Genomic DNA, 18,905 nt, shown 5'->3' on the forward strand with positions numbered 1-18,905 from the left:
CCAAATTACCCCGGATTTTCTACGTGAAGCTACTTTAAATATTATGTTAATTGTGCTTTTGTCCTCTAAAAGTTGCTTTTTGTTGTCGCCTTTCCCTAAATATGCCCTGATGAAATCGTGTGCCTCTGTTATGCCCTTACGGTTTTTATGCCATCAAATACGATATATCTACTTTTTAATATACGAAGCTTACTACTACATTTTAATCTTGCAACGCCCAAACCAACGACGGAACCACCACGTGTTCGCATGATTTACTAGAAATAACTGCCAAATCACCCTCAAATGACATTTTACTGTTATAAAGAAAAAGACATAGAAGAAAGATTGGATAATGTCTACCATATATAAATGTATACAAGAAAATAGAGGGGTGAAAAGCTTGTAGTTGTAGGTTTGTCGGCTCGATCAGGGCTAGGCTGAGGTTAAAAAATAGTTGTACAAAGCGTAAAACTTTGGGCGAGAGGACTTTGTCAAATAAAATGATCCCGGTTAAGTGGATGATATTTTACTTTAGGAACCCAGTGGGATGAAAGGCAGAGTTGACAACAGTAACATTTGAACCCAGAGAATAGCGCAATGCATTTCTTCCGACGCTCTTACGATATATATGCTCTCATATGTATGTATATATATATATATATATATGTATGTATATATATATATATATATATATATATATATATATATATATTCTTTTATTCCTTTGCTTGTTTCAGTCATTTGACTGCGGCCATGCTGGAGCACCGCCTTTAGTCGAGCAAATCGACCCCAGGACTTATTCTTTGTAAGCCTAGTACTTATTCTATCGATCGCTTTTGCCGAACTGCTAAGTTACGGGAACGTAAACACACCAGTATCGGTTGTCAAGCGATGTTGGGGGGACAAACACATAAACATACATACATACTCACACACACACACACACACACACACATATATATATATATATATATATATATATATATATATATATATATATATATATATATATATATATAATACGACGGGCTTCTTTCAGTTTCCGTCTACCAAATCCACTCACAAGGCTTTGGTCGGCCCGAGGTTATAGTAGAAGACACTTGTCCAAGGTGACACGCAGTGAGACCTAACCCAGAACTATGTTGTTGGTAAGCACATGTATATATATCTATGCGTGTGTCACGCCACCACCACCACCACTGCTTGACAACCGGTGTTGGTGTGTTTAAGTACCCGTAATTTAGAGATTCGGCAAAAGAGTCCGTTGGAATAAGTATTTGGCTTAAAACAAGTTCTGGAGTCGATTTGTTGACTAAAATCCTTCAAGGTCGTGTCTCATGGACGCAGTCTAATGACTGAAACAAGTAAAAGAAAAAGGTTGGTCCTACTGCATGGCACCTTGGGCAAGTGTCTTCTACTATAGCCTCGAGCCGACCAAAGCCTTGTGAGTGAATTTGGTAGATGGAAACTGAAAGAAGCCCGTCGTATATATATATGTGTGTGTGTGTATGTTTGTGTGTCTGTGTCCCCATCCCCGCTTGACAACCGAGGTTTGTGTGTTTACGTCCTCGTAACTTAGCGGTTCGGCAAATGCGACCGATAGAATAAGTACTAGGCTTACAAAGAATAAGTCCTGGGATCAATTTGCTCGACTAAAGGCGGTGCTCCAGCATGGCTACAGTCAAATGACTGAAACAAGTAAAAGAATATATATATATATATATATATCCGAACGTGACCGATGCCCGGACCGCATGACTGCCCCTCCCCCGTGCCGGTGGCACGTAAAAAGCACCATCTGAACGTGGCCGATGCCAGTACCCGCTGACTGGCCCCCGTGGCGGCGGCACGTAAAAAGTACTATCTGAACATGGTCGATGCCAGTACCACCTGACTGACTCCTGTGCCGGTGGCATGTAAAAGTACCCACTACACTCTCGGAGTGGTTGGCGTTAGCAAGGGCATCCAGCTGTAGAAACATTGCCAGATCAGATTGGAGCCTGGTGCCGCCGCTGGATCTCCAGTCCTCGGTCAAACCGTCCATGTATATGAGTAACAAAGACGTACAGGTATCAATTCATTACGGCCGTTTCAAGCTACTCCTTTAATTGATTAATGAAAACATTACATCTGAGTCGCTTGAAACAACCGTAATGAATTGGTACCTGTGCATCTTTGTTACTCATATTTTATTCACCTCACTTGGAATCTGCACTTTAGAAATACTACAGAAAGTACCTTTATAAAAGTACATGTCTGAATTACCAAGAGCGAATATCTTCACTTAGCTGAGTTGCGTTGTCTGCACACACGGCAGGAATATCAGGTACAAACACCCATGCACGGATTCTTGATATTCAATATTCAATTAATGTTGTTTGGGTGTGCGGATTATACCGACCTAGGAAGATACCTCAATTTAAGTACCTAATTTAACGGAACCTTAATTATATATAAATATATACATGATGGGTTTCTTTCAGTTTCCGTCTACTAAATTCACTCGCAACGCTTCGATCACAGATATATTTCGGCTGCGTTTTGAGCTAAGGAATACAGATCTTTTCACACAACCAAAATCTTAAGTCTTAAAACTGAAAACATCGCGTAAAAATTTTATACAGGAGTCCTTTTTATTCTAGCTATTTTTGGAGTTACATATTTTCGGGTTTATTTAGTCAATTATGTTAAAATTATATCAAAATTTGAACAGCAAAATTAAGAGCGCTCTTGCATCAGTATTTTTAGAAACCTTAAATTATATTGTTAAAGTTTGTAGGACACCTGGGATAACCTTTGCTGTATACAAGCGTGCTGCGACACACGGTTTGAAAGCCGTTACTTTGTTCTATGTGAGTCCTACAGACAGCAACGAATGATTTGATGCGATTTTAACTATTTATTTATTGTCACTGTGAGACTGAAGCCTCTATGTGGTTATTCGACTTGCTATTAATAGCAGCCAACACAAAAGCATACCCTATCTTCTTATCATGAATTATATCTTAGTTCAACCCCTCTTAGGCTAATTTTTTGTCACCAAGTTATTTTGAATAAATATTTTTCTGAAGTTTTATTTTTTAACATTTTTTCAATTTAGCGAATCGAATGGAATCATGCTCAAGGGAGACAACTATGAATATTTTGCAATAATTATGTCTCGAGATTGGTGCTGACTTTATGGTCTTGATCGAAGGGGGAAAACTGTTGACTTTAACAAGATAAAATTGTTGTCCTTGTTATAACAGACCAATATGTTCGGCTTGGTAATGTCGTATAATAAAATATAAGAATAATTTCTATTGGATGCAGCTGGACAAGGGAACGAACGAATCACACAGTTTGATAAATTGGTTTTATTGATCAGGAATGTATGAAAAACAATGTAGAACCTAACAAGCTGTAAGATAACTAGTTAGAGTTAGTAATTCCAGCTGTGTCAACACAGAGTCTGTTCTGAATAAATAAAAAGAAAATGCCGTCTCATATCCATAAGTTACGCCGACCAGAATCATTATCATGTAAAAATTTATTCCATTTCAGTCAGCTGTCTCTTCAAAAGTACTGTCTTGTTCTAATTTAAGATACTCGGGCAAAAAATTCTTGGAGGAGGGTTAGTCGATATTCCTTCACAGCAAGACTTAATTTGTACTTTGTTTAATCGACCTGGATAGGATGGAAGGCAGTTTTAACCTCGCGATTAATGCCGTAAAGCATTTTCCCGACGCTCGCCGCTTTCAACTACTTATTAAAATATTAGCATGTTTGTGACTAAAAAAACTCATATACATATTGGTACAAGATTAATTAGTCAACATTAATTACCATAGTATCAATTATAGTATGGGTTATATACGAACTAGAGTTTTACCAATCATATAACGGATAAATATGGAAATATATCTTTGCAGAAAATATGGTATATATACAATCATTATCATTTAACTTCTATTGAATTTTTTAGCGTTTACACAAGACGATGTAATGAATTGTAATTTTCAAAAGAAAAATATAAAATAAAATTAAATAAAGCAAAACCCCAAAGCGCGTATTCATTATTAATATGTTCCGGCAGATTCGAACGCGAATATACTGGCTACTGTTGTACTTTTGTTTGTGGAGAGCCTCCTTATCCCTCATTTGTATAACCCCGCCCGTAACTATTCTGTCCTCCTCCTCTGTCTCTAATATTCTTTCTCTCTCATTGTCTGTGTAGCCTCCTTCTATTCATTGCCTGCCACTAAGCCTAGTATGTGCTCTCATCTTGCACTTCTTATGTTAACTCCCTCTGCATCTCTCTTTTACTCTCTTTCTCTCTCTCTCTCTCTCTCTCTCTCTCTCTCCCACTCTCCCTTTCTCTATGCAATGTAAAACGTGACTTGAGGACCAACCAATTAGCATTTATGTCAGCTATCATTGTATAAAGTTAAAAGGTAACGAGCAGGCAAAACTATTAGTACTCCTGTCTTTATGTTCTAAGTTAAAATGCTGCCGGATTCGACTTTACCTTTCATCTCTTCGAGATCGATAAAATAAGTAGCAGCTGTGCACTTGAGTCGATGTAATCGACATGACCCTCCCGCCAAACTCGCGGACCTTGTGTCAAAATTTTAAACCATTATTATATAAAGATAAATTTACTTACTTTAAAGCATCACGATTCTTGTTTCTATTACATTGGGTTCATTTGGTAGATAGAAACTGTGAAAATCAGTTGTGCATATATATATATATATATATATATATATATATATATATATATATATATATATATATATATATATATATGCACAACTGATTTTCATAGTTTCTATATATATATATTTCACAGTTTATATATATATATATATATATATATATATATATATATATATGTGTGTGTGTGTGTGTGTGTGTGTGTGTGTGTGTGTGTGTGTGTGTGTAAGGGACGACCGTGCGAACTCAAAAAGGAGATATGGTGACGAATGGAAAAACAGAGGACTCCTTTTATTTAAACGTGTCACACGGTCGAACATACAAATATATATCAAAGATGATATACATGATATGTTATGCGACGATAACATAGATGACCAGCAATGAAAGACCACAACCGTATAAGATGAATAACAGAGATATTTATTATGGCGTTAAAGATGTATGTCTGTGTGAGAGTGTGAATGCGACATATAAGAACATAATCAAAGACAGGCCGTCATACAAAGAAAAGTGTGTATGTGAGTGATACATGTGTGTATGAGTGTTTACAGCAGATAGAAAGAGTCAATAACACGTGAGCAATTATACCAGATCTTTAGTACACTATAGGAAAAGTTCTGTATGTGAAAGTGAGGGGAGGCTGAGTGTGGCAGTGCTGATCACTAGTTGTGATGTCGTGGCATCGATGCCGGGCCGTATTTCTTGTTATACAGATGTTCGTCGCTGGCTGAGAATTTCTTGTCTGTTTAAGAACTCTTGTCTGTTTATTTACCGTGGTGAAGCTGAGTCACCTAACAGAATCGAAGAGAGAGATGTGCCGCGGTAGTTTGGTGTGGTGTACATAGTAAGTCGTGTTGACGCTGGTGGAGATTGATGCTCGGTAGTAGTAATCGTAGAATCGTGTTGGTCATGACGATGATGCTGGATAGTAGTCGTAGACTCTTGTTGCTGATGTGGCGACGGCGGTGGTCATCGTTGGCTGGACGAAGCTGTTGAAGTGGTCGCTGGAACTGCTGCTGCTGTCGTGTGGTACACGGAACAGTTCTCAAAGAGAAACTGGACCGAGACAAATTTGGGGGGTATGAATTGATCTATATATAGCGTTAAGAGGGCGCCAAATGCCTTCAGAATTTTACTCTATCACGTGACCTTATTAGGGGCCGTGATTGGTCAGTTTGCGTTCTGGCGGGAAAGGTTCGAAGAAGTTGCCGATTCGAATAATAATCAGTCACGTGATGACAAGGAATGGGTTCTCTACTACGCTCGCATTTATTTATATTTAAATGAGAAGATTGTATGTAATGGCGATAGTAGTTTGTATCTAATGGCGGGAGGTAGTTTCACTACATATATATATATAGTTATTTTATTCCACATGAGTAGAAATAAAGGCAAAATAGAAGTTGAAAATGCTCTGAGAACAGTTAAAATATTTTTTATTAATGTAGTTAAAGCTTTAACCGGTTTCGCAGTTTACACTGATTTTCAAAAAGTTCAAATAGAAAGGCATGGCTTTTGTCGCAGCTGTCTTGCTCCTGACTAGTCTTTGAAGCTTACCCTATTTTTATAGGGAGTTCATGGCTCAAATTAGTATATGTATTGAATAGGATTTGATTGGTAGAGAATAGTCACATGACCGGTCTTAACATTTTTTGTAGGTTTCTCGCTACATCCGTTAGTTAGTATCAAGTGATAACGTTTGGCATCGGACGTTAAAACTGACGCGGTTGGCTGAACAGGTCCAAACAATCGATGCTCTGAATGTTTTCTGTCAAGTGTTTGTAGAGAATGAACACGTGATTAAGTTTATAACCTTTTGTACGTTTCCCGCTAGGTCCGTGCGTTAGTTTCACGTGAAAGTATATTTTGCACCCAAAATGAAGGCTGACATGGTTGAGTGAACATGTTTAGTTATAACCAAGGCACTCCAAATTTAATCTGTCTAGTGGGAGAGTGAACAGGAGTCGTTTGTATGTAGTACATCGGCTAAAGTTTAGATTGTTAGCTGTGTAGGTTCCTCATGATAAGCGGCAGAATGAGTTTGTGTGTGAATAGTTATTTGTGTATGTACTCTGTTAAAGTTTGTTAAGTCTTGGTTTGTACTTTTGTATGAAAGAATTTTCTTTGTTTATCTGTGCTTCGTCTGTGATATTCGCTGAACATAGGTAGAGTGGGAAGACTTGGAATTTGGGGGACTTATTTTTTGCACATATGTCTATGTGCCCACTCAGTGGAATCTGTTTAGTACTGAGGTCTCGTATTTGTTGTCGGTGAATGGTCAGTCTATTTCTTGAGTAAGCTTTGTTTGACCAATGTAATCTTCATTACATCCTTGACGTTCGATACCGTATATTAAATTCCTTGAAGAACATGTAAAGTGATTTTTTTCGGTAAAAATCTGTCCTGATTTGAATTTGTATAGTGTGTCTTCAATAAGGTTGATGCAGGCCCCGCAATTGGGGCGGCCACACTTTTTGACTGTTGGTGTAGGAAATGTGGAAGGTAATTTAGCACTTGTGAGGAATTTGGGGGGGGGGGGAGTTTGATTGTCTTTTACTTTTGATTATTTTGTGTATTTCGAATGCTTGTTTCATTATTGGGTCTTGTTTTAGTAGTGGTTTGTTCTGGTGAATAATATTGTATACCTCTGTGTTTCTTGGGTTGTATGTTGTAATAAAAGGTAGAGTATTGGATGTATCTGGAGCGTTTTTCGTTTTTCGTACTTCTTCGATATTTATTTCTTTCGCACTTTCTATTCCGTTGTCTATTAACATTAATGGCTATTGTCTTTTAAGTAGTACTTGTTTTAGTTCCTGGAGTCTTTTATTGCGAGTTTCAGGGTTTGAGACAATTGTGCAGATTCTTCTTGCTAGATTAAAAGGGATATTATTCTTCGTGTGTTTGGAATGGCATGTGGAGAACAGTAAGTATTGTTTAAAATCTGTTTGTTTGTAGTGAATATCTGTTTCAATGATTTTATCTCTTTTGATGATTAGTATATCCAGGAATGGCAGTTGAGTTTTACTGTATCCCATGGTAAAGTTGATATTATTGTTTATACTGTTGATTAAATTTTTGAAATCTATAAGTTGTTCAAATGTGTACGTCAATAGGACTAGGCAGTCATCTAAGTAACGTTTACAGTTTTCTAGTAGATATTTGTGGAAGTTCAAGCTATATATTAATTTAGATTGTTCATATATCTGGACCTCCATGTATGCCATGACTAGATTGGCGTAAGTTGGTGCAACTTTTGCCCCCATCGCAGTCCCACATATTTGTTTGTAAATATTGCCATTGAAGTCAAAAATGTTTCCGAGGATAAATTTCAATCTTCTGTCTGAAATTTCTTGAGGGAATTTCTCAAACCAGAAATTTATTGCCTCTGGTCCATATTGGTATGGGATTGTTATTGAGTTACCACATCAAAAAATACAATAGGGGTATCATTGTTTATGGATTTTGAGAGGTGGTTTAACAGGTCCAGGTCGTCCCTTACAAGAGTTGGTGTGTATTTTAAAATAGGTTTCAGTAATATATCTAAAAAGTTGCTGAGTTTGTGTGTTTCACAGCTCGGGCCTGCTATGATTGGTCTAGATTTAAGGTCGGTGGGATCAAATCCTATTCAAAACATATATTAATTTGAGCCATGAACTCCCTATAAAAATAGAGCACGTTTCAAACACTAGTCAGAAGCAAGACAGCTGCGACAAAAGCCACGCCTTTCTATTTGAACTTTTTGAAAATCAGTATAAACTGTGAAACGAGTTATAGCTTTAACTATATTAATAAAAACGTTTTAACTATTCTCAGTGCATTTTCAACTTCTATTTTTCCTATACATGCACACACATGTGTAAGTGTGTGTGTGTGTGTGTGTGTAGCTCAGCCTTGGGTTAAAAGAATCTTCGACTATGGTGGACAGAGTATTATCCCCACCCCTTACGTGAAGTTAATGTTTTCTGTCATTAATATAACTATGAACGCCGTTCGCTTCAAACACACCACAATACACAACTGGCGAGCCATTATGTAATCATAGAAATATTGTATTTTTCTCTTGTAAAAATAATTGTTGCTTCAATAAATTTTTGAGTTTGTTTTATAATGGAACAACACGCAGCTAAACTTCATACCAATCAATAAACACACATTTAACCAGCTCGACAGATGAAAGATAAATATTAATAATATAAGCTGAGATTGTTGTATAACAATTTCCACTCCATTTAACATTAATCTCGACATGTTTCTCTAAAATATGTCCCTTATATCATAAATGATCGAACTTCTTATTTTTAATGACTCGGTCGGTTATTAGCGTTACTAAGGACAAGTCAAACACATTTACCTATAAATTAGTCATGGGCAAACAGCAGCCGGCAGGACATTCTGAATGGCACGCCTCATTTCGCGAGGAAAATAACAATTTTTTTCTTTTTAGTAGTTCGGCCCCTCTGATGATGAGTCACGTCTCATGCGGCTTGCTTCTTGATAACGTTTGCTCATACGTAAATGGTCCAACACCGAAATAAAACTATATTGTTGCTGTTTAGCTTCATATCAGCCACGAATGAGTAGAACTGTGATGAAAGTAGCGCCGTAGATAGAGTGTGTGACGCCTAGGGCTGCCCTTCAGTTTGGTCCCCGCCTCAGCCTTCACCTTTGCAAATGCTTATTCAGCATATCCAGTAGTGATGCCCCGCAACCCCCATAAAAGTGTCGCCCGGGGCGGACTGCTCCTATTGCCCCCAAGCTATGCAACAGGATGAAAGACTTCCAGCTATGACCATACCAACTTTTATTCGGACAGTATAAACTGGAACCATATTACCTATTATCCTATAATTTGAAGAATATTTAGCTGGTACTTCTAGCAGGCCAAGCAACCATATAGAGACTTCCTTGTCGGGTGGTGTAAAACTTCATATTAAACACAATAGTCTAATTAAAATAATTATTTTGGACATTCTTTATTAGGTAACGAGCTGGTAGATTCGTTGGCAGAGCAGACAAAGTACTTGGCAGTATTTCTTCCAGTTCTTTACAACTTGAGTTCAAATTCCCCTGAAGTCAAATTTGCTTTTCGTCTCATCAAGAACTGCAGTCGATGTAATCGACTTGCCCCCTCCCCACAAAATTGTTACCCTTGAGTCCTGCAATAAGTGAGCTAGATCGCAACATTCCTCACAACGGAACGCCGATCAGAGAAATGTCCTGATCTCGAGTAACCAATCGTGTGTGTCCTGCGGTTCATGATGATTTACTTTTAAAATCTTTCAAAATCATGTTTTCATTACTATATCTTACAAGGCAGTGAACTGGCAGAACCGTCAGCAGCATTTCGTCCTTCTTTGAGTTCTGAGTTACGCTGAGCTCGATGAAATTAGCGCCAGTTGAGCTCTGGGGGTCGATGTAAACAATCTACATTCTCACTGGAAATTTCAGGCCTTGCGCCTATAGTAGAAAGGATTATTACAATATCTTATAAAACTTAAGGCCAATAAGAGAAACGGCAGATGAGGTTCCTAACAGTAGTTACGTCCCTTTATACACTGATTGGTAAAATACCTACCATTAACCAGATCGATCTTATTGATTTCCTCCGCTTACTAGCAAAATGTGTAACCTTATAACAATACTAAGAATCAATATTATATGTTACACCTGCTTTTTAAAGGTTACGTGAGTTTTCTTGCTAGTTCCAGCTGTGCATTCTCCGATTTAATAATTTTTCTTTTTTGCAAACCTTTCTAAACCTTACGTTTTTAACTTCTCTTTCTCTTCTCCATGTTTCAACGAAAGATGTGTAGAAACAGGTTGGGTTAATAATGAATCGAGGCATAAATTGATAAAACTGATCGATTATAGAATGGTTTTGTGTGTTTAATAAAGAAATTATGAAGCTTTCTAAGTTAACCCCGGTTAATATAAAGATCTTCACTCATGTACAAAAAAAAAAAAAAAAAATCCAGTCTGCTGGGTGTTAACAACTATATAGAAAACGAATATGAAAAAAAATAAAATTGCGCTAACGACCCTGGGGTGGTTTGGGAGCGGACTTTTGGAAAATTCACAAGATCCAATTTCTCCGTCATAACTTTCGGTAAAATGGATATATATATTGATTTTTTTTTTTTTTTTACGGAATCCTACGTTATGGAGGATCCGATTCAGAAAAAATAAATTTTCAAAAATCGCATTTCCAAAATTTCAAACACCCCCACCCCACCCCCACCCCCGTCTCTTTTCATTTTTCACTTTTTCCAGAAATTTCTTTTTTTTTTTTTGCGAAATACGTAGAAAAATACGAAGATTACGATTCTGAAAAAAAAAAATTGTTTGTAAATTTCCATTTTTCAACAAAATACCTATTATTGCATCAGTGTTTACTGCAATCATCTTCATCATCCCGACTATTATTCTTTTAACGATTATCATTTTGACCGAATCCTACATCAAATATCATTGTGAATATGACTGCAGAACCCGTCAAGAGGTAGACAAAATATAAATTGCCTATCTGGTTGCATACTTTTGAGTTCTGTGTTTAAATTCCGTTGGGTACAACTTTGCCCATTTTTTTTTTTATCTCTGCCTTAGCAAAGGCGGGGGTATTGTTTTCAGTTGTGTTTGTTTGTCCATGAGCAAGATATCTCAAGAACCGCTGGATGGACTCGGATGAAACTTTCAGGAATTTTTGGCCTCGTAACTGGCCCAAACTGATTATATTTTGGGATCGATTTGTTCCCGGACAAGGATTCTGGATTATTTTTCCTATTTTTTTACTTAATTTTTGAGAGTGTTTAGGTTCATTTTTAGTATTCTCGTTTGTGAGAGCAGTCAAGTTTATTTCAGATATTCTCATTTTAAAAATCATCTCTGGCTAATCGTTGAGAGGACGTTGGTGTTGCCGTTGTTTGTGGCCGCGGTTTGAGACTGTCTGTTGAATATATTGATTTTTGTAACTGTTGAAATTTGTTGGGGCGACTTGCGTGTGGTTGTTTTTTGCTGTTTTTTTTTTTTTTTTGCTGCTTTTCTTCCTGTTGTTGGGGTGAGGGAGTTGGCTTTGTGGTGGAGAGCTGCTCGTGGGCCGAAAGGATGAAAGGCAAAGTTGACCTCGGCAGAAATTGAACTCAGAATGTAGCGGCAGATGAAATACTGCTAAGCATTTCATCTAGTGTCCTAACGATTCTGACAGCTCACTACCTTCATAATGATAATAATAATAATAATAATAATAATAATAAGTAAATAATGCTCATCAATGGCTAATGGCTTCTGGCTTAAAATCAGAAACAGAAGGGTTTATCATAGCAGCCCAAGATCAATACCTACCTACAAGGAACTACCAGGCCAACATATTAAAGAACGGCAACTGCTTAACATGTCTTGTATGTCAACAACAAAATGAGATCATTGATCATGTTGTCTCCATGTGCAGTCTTCTTGCGCCTACAGAGTATCTCAACAGACATGATAGAGTTGTACAATATATTCACTGGGTAATTTGCAAAAACCTGGACTTGCCCCATGATAAAACTGGTGGGAACACAAAACCACCTCCAGTGCTTGAAAATGATCACATCTCACTCCTCTGGAACTTCACCATTCAAACCAACAGAAAGATAGATGCAAATAGGCCAGACATCATACTGAAAGACTTCAGACAAAAATCATGCCTCCTCATTGATATGACTGTCCCAATCTATATAAACGTATCTGTCAAGACCTACCGAAAACTGAGCAAATATAAAGATCTTGAAATAGTAATTAGCAAAATGTGGAACCTAAAGACTAAAACAATACCTGTTGTCATAGGTGCCCTAGGAATGATAACAAAAGGGGCTCATTGATACCTAGCTCAGATATCAGGAAACCTCCAAAATGGCAGAAATTCAAAAGATAGTGCTCATGGGAACTGCCCATATCCTATGCAAAATACTTTCTATGTAATCTCCAATTTTAAAACAAACATAATTTTCTTATGGTTTCTTAAACATTCTCTATAACAACACTATGTGCAAAACCAAATATATGGTACTCTAGGCATAACACCAACATGAACTTCTAACTTGTTGTCTCGTGAGGTCTCTGGGCCGAGACTTGAATCCAACTTGTACAAATGCAAAGCAAAAGTAAAACATAAAATAATAATAACAATGATAATAATAATAATAAGAAGAAGAAGAAGAAGAAGTTCTAGGATTAAAAAAATCTACATTGAGAGCAAGAATCACTTCATTTAGAAAGCAAAATAAAGATTTTTAAAGGTAGTTGACCTGAGTGAAGTAGATAAGGTCATAAGTAGACAGGTGTAACACCTGGTGACAGTAGAACCATTATCTTTTGCATCACCCTTGGCATTGCAGAATGATATTGATCATTGCCAAGGTAGACCTTACATACATACATACATACATACAAGTGTGTGCATGCATATATGTGTCAGTGTGTGTTTGTGTGTATAATATATATCATCATCATTATCATTGTTGTTATTGTTGTCATCATTGTTATTGTCATCATCGTTGTGGTCATCGGCGTCATCATCATCATCGTTTAATATGTTTCACATGTTGGTGTGGACTGGGACAGTTTGACAGGATTCAGTGAGCTGCAGGACTGTGCCAAGTTTCAACGTCAACTTTGGCTTGGTTTCTACAGTTGGATGCCCTCCCTAACACCAACCACTTTACAGAGTGCACTGAGTGCCCTTTTCGTGCCACTGGCACTAGTGAGGTTACCTTGTAACTTACAGGACAAAAAGAACAGAGGAGAAGGAAAAATCTCCCATGACTATGTGTGGGGAAGTGAGTACTAGAGAAGGGGAGGTAGCTCTGTGCCACGGGTTGAGAGAGGCTTAAATACAATTAAGGGCCAAGCACAGGTGTCTTGCTATAGAGAAAATACATGACCACCACACATATAGGGGTAGGTGAGAGTAGCCGGGAAAAAGACAAGATGGTAGTGATGAAATATGTGTTTGTATATATGTGTATGTGTGTGTGGAAGCATGTGGCTAAATGGTTAGGGGTGTTGAACTCATGATCATAAGATTGTGGTTTCAATTCTTGAACCGGGTGACACATTGTGTTCTCTTTGCAAACCATTTCATTTCATGTTGCTACAGTCCACTCAGCTGGAAAAAACGAGTAATCCTGCGACAGACCAGTGTCCCATCCAGGTGGGGATTATATCTGCCATTGAAAGTAGTCGACGCCAGGTCTGCCTGGCTGGCTCCTGTGCCGGTGGCATGTAAAAAGCACCATCCGAACGTAGCTGATGCCAGGCCCACCTGACTAGCTCCTGTGCTGGTGGCATGTAAAAAGCATTATCTTAACGGCATCCAACTGTAGAAACTCTACCAGATCAGATTGGAGCCTGGTGTAGCCATCTGGTTCGCCAGTCCTCAGTCAAATCGTCCAACCCATGCTAGCATGGAAAGTGGATGTTAAACGATGATGATGATGATGATGATGATATAAAATTCTCACTTCTCAACCGTTAAACTAATACATCTGTTTGTTGTTTACACACAAAATAATGGAAACACTTAACATCATAGCATCATAATACTGAAATATCTATAAAACCATCAAAAGCTTGTTTGTTTTTATGTTTTTTTCATTTATTATTAGTGTTGCTTAATATGTCTTGCTAAAATTGCTGTTTCTTTTCAAATATCATCAGAAAAAGACAATTAAAATTCATTAAAATGACAGATCTATCACACTTTCAAAGTGGTAAAATTGTTGGTGCTCGTATTGCAGGCGCTAGCGTAACGAAAACAGCCGAAATATTTGGTGTATCAAGAAGTACTATCTCGAAAGTAATGACAGCCTTTGAGAAAAAAGAAAAGACCTCCTCGTCGAAACAAAACTCCGGAAGAAATCCCAAACTTTCAGATAGGAACTGTCGGACTCTTACGTGAATTGTTAGAAAGGATCACAAAAGTACAGCTCCCAAAATTACTGCAGAGCTTAATGACCAGCACAAGAACCCAGTTTCCAGAAAAACTGTTCGCAGGGAGCTGCACGAAGCCAGATTTCATGGGAGGACTGCAATCAGAAAACCACTACTTTCAAAAACAAACGTTGCAAAGCATTTAGAGTTGAGTAAAACCCTACAGAATTGGTCCCTAGAGCAGTGGAAGAATGTTATTTTCTTGGACAAGTCATCCTTTACCTTATTTCCAACCACCAGCTGAATATATATGTGGAGACAGCCAAAATAAGTATTTGACCCAGACTGCCTTCTTCCAACTGTTAAACATGGAAGAGGATCTGTGATGATCTGGGAGGCTATATCTTGGAAATATATGGTACCAACAGCAGAAAATATTTGGTAGGAACAAATAAAAATGCATAATAAAAAGCATTGGCCATATGTAGAGGTGAGCACTTAAAATGTAAGTTGTAGGTGGTCAGACATATAATATGTCGAATTGCTAGTTTGTGCCATTATGTTCAAAGTACATTTTAATGTACTGTGAAACAAAAGATTTATCTTTTGTTTCACTTAGTCCACCCAGCTGTAAACAAGCAGTGTCCAGAGAGCTGACCAGTATAGGCAACCTGAGAACTGTTTGATGAAAGAGCATTTTGTTGATTTGTAATGTTGGACCAAACTCTTACCATGAAACAGGTCGATCAAGCTAATTATATATTGATAGCTGGAAAAATTAAACAACTGACTCCATTTATCACACTTACATGATTTTTTTGATTGATTTATGAATTGATTATCAATAACAGGACACAGTTCAGTTTCCAGATACTATTTCAGTACATTTGCAACTGCTATAGCCTCTCTCTTGCTCTCTCTCACTCTTTTCTCCTGGATTGGTACATTAAAGACCAACAAGTGTGTTCCTTTCTTTCTTTTTGTTTGTGCCTCACTTCAGCAAAAGAGAGAAGAGCAGATGCCATGGTCTGTTGCTGGATTTCTGTGACACATGAGAGGAAAGGAGAAAGTACTCCTTAGACCAGAGCTGACAGTGTAATACTTACAACTGAGTGGACCTTGCTAAGGGTAACCACTGTTTTGGCGGAGATGTTAGACTGGGCAACTGCTCAAGTTCTACTATCTGAGACATCATATATATATATGTGTGTATGTATATATATATATATATATATATATATACACACATACATATATATATATATATATATATATATATATATATATATATATATATATATATATATATACATACACACACAAACACACACACACAAACACACACACACAAACACACACACACACACACACACAAACACACACACACATATACATATATATATTTATATATCATTATCCTCATCATCCTTTAATGTCTGTTTTCCATGCTAGCATGGGTTGGACTGTTTAACCAGTGCTGGGAAGCTGGGGAGCTGCCCCAGGTTCCAGTCTGATTTGGCTTGGTTTCAACAGCTGGATTCCCTTCCTAACGCCAACCACTTTACAGAGTATGCTGGGTGCTTTTACGTGGTACCAGCACAGCACTCTTGCAGGCTGCATCCCTCTTCAACAGGGGAGATGGACTTAACACTTCTGCTGTGTATGAGGAAGGGTTTTTTTGAGTACAGCAAGGTACCAGGCATCTCAGTCCTGTGTGGTCAACCTTCAGTATGTTGTCCCAAGTCTTCCTGGGTCTCCTTCTTCCATGATTTCCATCTACTTTGAGAGATCGGAACTTTTTTATGGGGCTGTAGGCATCCGTCTGCATCACATGACCAAACCAGTGCAGTCTCCTCTCTTGCACACAGCAACCAATTCCTCTTATGCCTAACTTCTCTCTCAATATGCCAGCCCTCTGTCAAACATGTACACTTACATTACAAATCCAGCAGAGCATATGAGTCTCATTCCTTTCTAACCTTTGCATGTCCTCTGCATTTAGGGCCCACATCTCACTACCATGCAGAATTGCTGTCCATATTGTAGTGATATACAATGTGTGTGTGTGCGTATGTGTGCATACATATATTTATGTACACACACTCACACACGTGCATACATATTTATAAATATATAGATCATCATCATCATCATCATTTAACGTCCATTGTCCATGCTGGCATGGGTTGGATGGTTTGACCAGGGCTGGCACACTGGAAGGCTGCACCAGACTCCAGTCTGATTTGGCATGGTTTTCCACAGCTGGATGCCCTTCCTAATGCCAACCACTCTGAGAATGTAATGGGTGCTCTTATGTGCCACCAGCACGGGTGCCATTTGCATGATACTGGCATCCACCACAACTGTGATTTTGCTCAGCTTGATGGGATCTTCCTCTCAAGCACAACATATATATATATAATAATAATAATAATAATAATAATAATTATTATTATTATTATTATTATTACTACTATTATTATTATTATTATTATTATTGAGTAAAGATTATTATAACATGGCAGTTGAATGTTACTGTTATTTAGCCCTGGAAAACACTGTCTCCAGCTGTGTCCTTATATTGTCCAAACACTGTAGATTTCTACACAATTTCCCCCTACCATATTTGACTCAAGAGAATTTGCTCAACCTAAGGGTTGCATATGGAAAGCTTTTAATCTTGGTATCATTCGGTGGAACCAAACTTGAAACTCCATAATCACAGGACAAACATTTCAGCCTGACAGGCATCGGTGCTGATAACCAATCAAAAGATAAGAGATATTGGAGTTAAGGGCAACTATATCGATAGCAAATTCATAATAATATTATCAAACAACAATAAACTGCTTTGAAGATTAAAAGGTATTGAGTTATTGATCTTACTTACTGCATATATATATATATATATATATATACATACATATATTCTTTTATTCTTTTACTTGTTTCAGTCATTTGACTGCGGCCATGCTGGAGCACCACCTTTAGTCGAGCAAATCAACTCCAGGACTTATTCTTTGTAAGCCTAGTACTTATCCTATCGGTCTCTTTTGCCAAACCGCTAAGTTACAAGGACGTAAACACACCAGCATGGGTTGACAAGCGATGGTGGGGGGCAACAAACACAGACATCCAAACACACACATACACACACACACACACATATATATATATATATATATATATATACGATGGGCTTCTTTCAGTTTCCGTCTACCAAATCCACTCACAAGGCTTTGGTTGGCCCGAGGCTATAGTAAAAGATACTTGCTCAAGATGCCACGCAGTTGGACTGAACCCGGAACCATGTGGTTGGTAAGCAAGCTACTTACCACACAGCCACTCCTGAGTCTGCTGTGATGGTTCTAAAATACAACATTTAAAAACCTAACTGTATGTCTTTTTTCTACCCCTCTGAAGAGATTTCGCCTAATATAATGATTTTAATAATTGCCATTTAATCTAACAGACTTAATTGAAACAGCTGTAAGGGACTATGTTCGATTTTTGCCGATAAAAAATTTTCATTAAATGTTATATCTCCATTTTCTTACTTTCTTTTGAATAATTATAAGCCATGGATTATATATTGTTTTATGAATATTATTGTTCACAACAGACATTAGGTATTGAACCAGTAACTCATTGGATGATATCATCCCTTAATGAGGCTAATTTAATCTCCAATTGAATGTGTGTGTGTGTGTGCGCGCGCGCGCGTGTATACACACATTCAGGAATTGAACCTCCTTACGATACTCCCTGAGAATTCATGGCATGAAATTCGTTGTCATTGCTCCGATTTGGTCACGAATGCCATGTATTTAGTTTAAATGCAGTAAAAATAGGGGAGGTCAGTGGTGCCCCAATTAGGTGGCCCTTAAAAATATAGACCCCCTGGGATTAGGGGAGTTGCTGGTTTGAGTTTCGTTGTCCTTGCACCAACAGTCTAGGAGGAGTTAACGAACATAAAAACATAATGGACAGAGAAACATCACTCAAATTTATATTAATATATATATATATATATATATATATATATATATATATTATATGTCCATTACCGCCTATCTTATCAACCAGTTTCACACTAGGGGTTCAACTGACTGTTAGGTAACAGTCTGATTATGTAACGCTGCACTCTTCAGAGACGGCAGTTGTAGAATGCACCATATTTCATTCCATAACTGCCATCTCTGAAGACCACATGGTTATATAATCGGACTGTTACCGAGCATTCCGTCGAATCCCTAGTGCGAAATCGATTTGCAAGATCGGCCGTAATGGGTATATAATACTGTACACTTCGATTAATG

This window comes from Octopus bimaculoides, chromosome 3 (genome assembly GCF_046866305.1).
Source record: "Octopus bimaculoides isolate indiv1 chromosome 3, ASM4686630v1, whole genome shotgun sequence".
NCBI classification, from domain to species: Eukaryota; Metazoa; Mollusca; class Cephalopoda; order Octopoda; family Octopodidae; genus Octopus; species Octopus bimaculoides.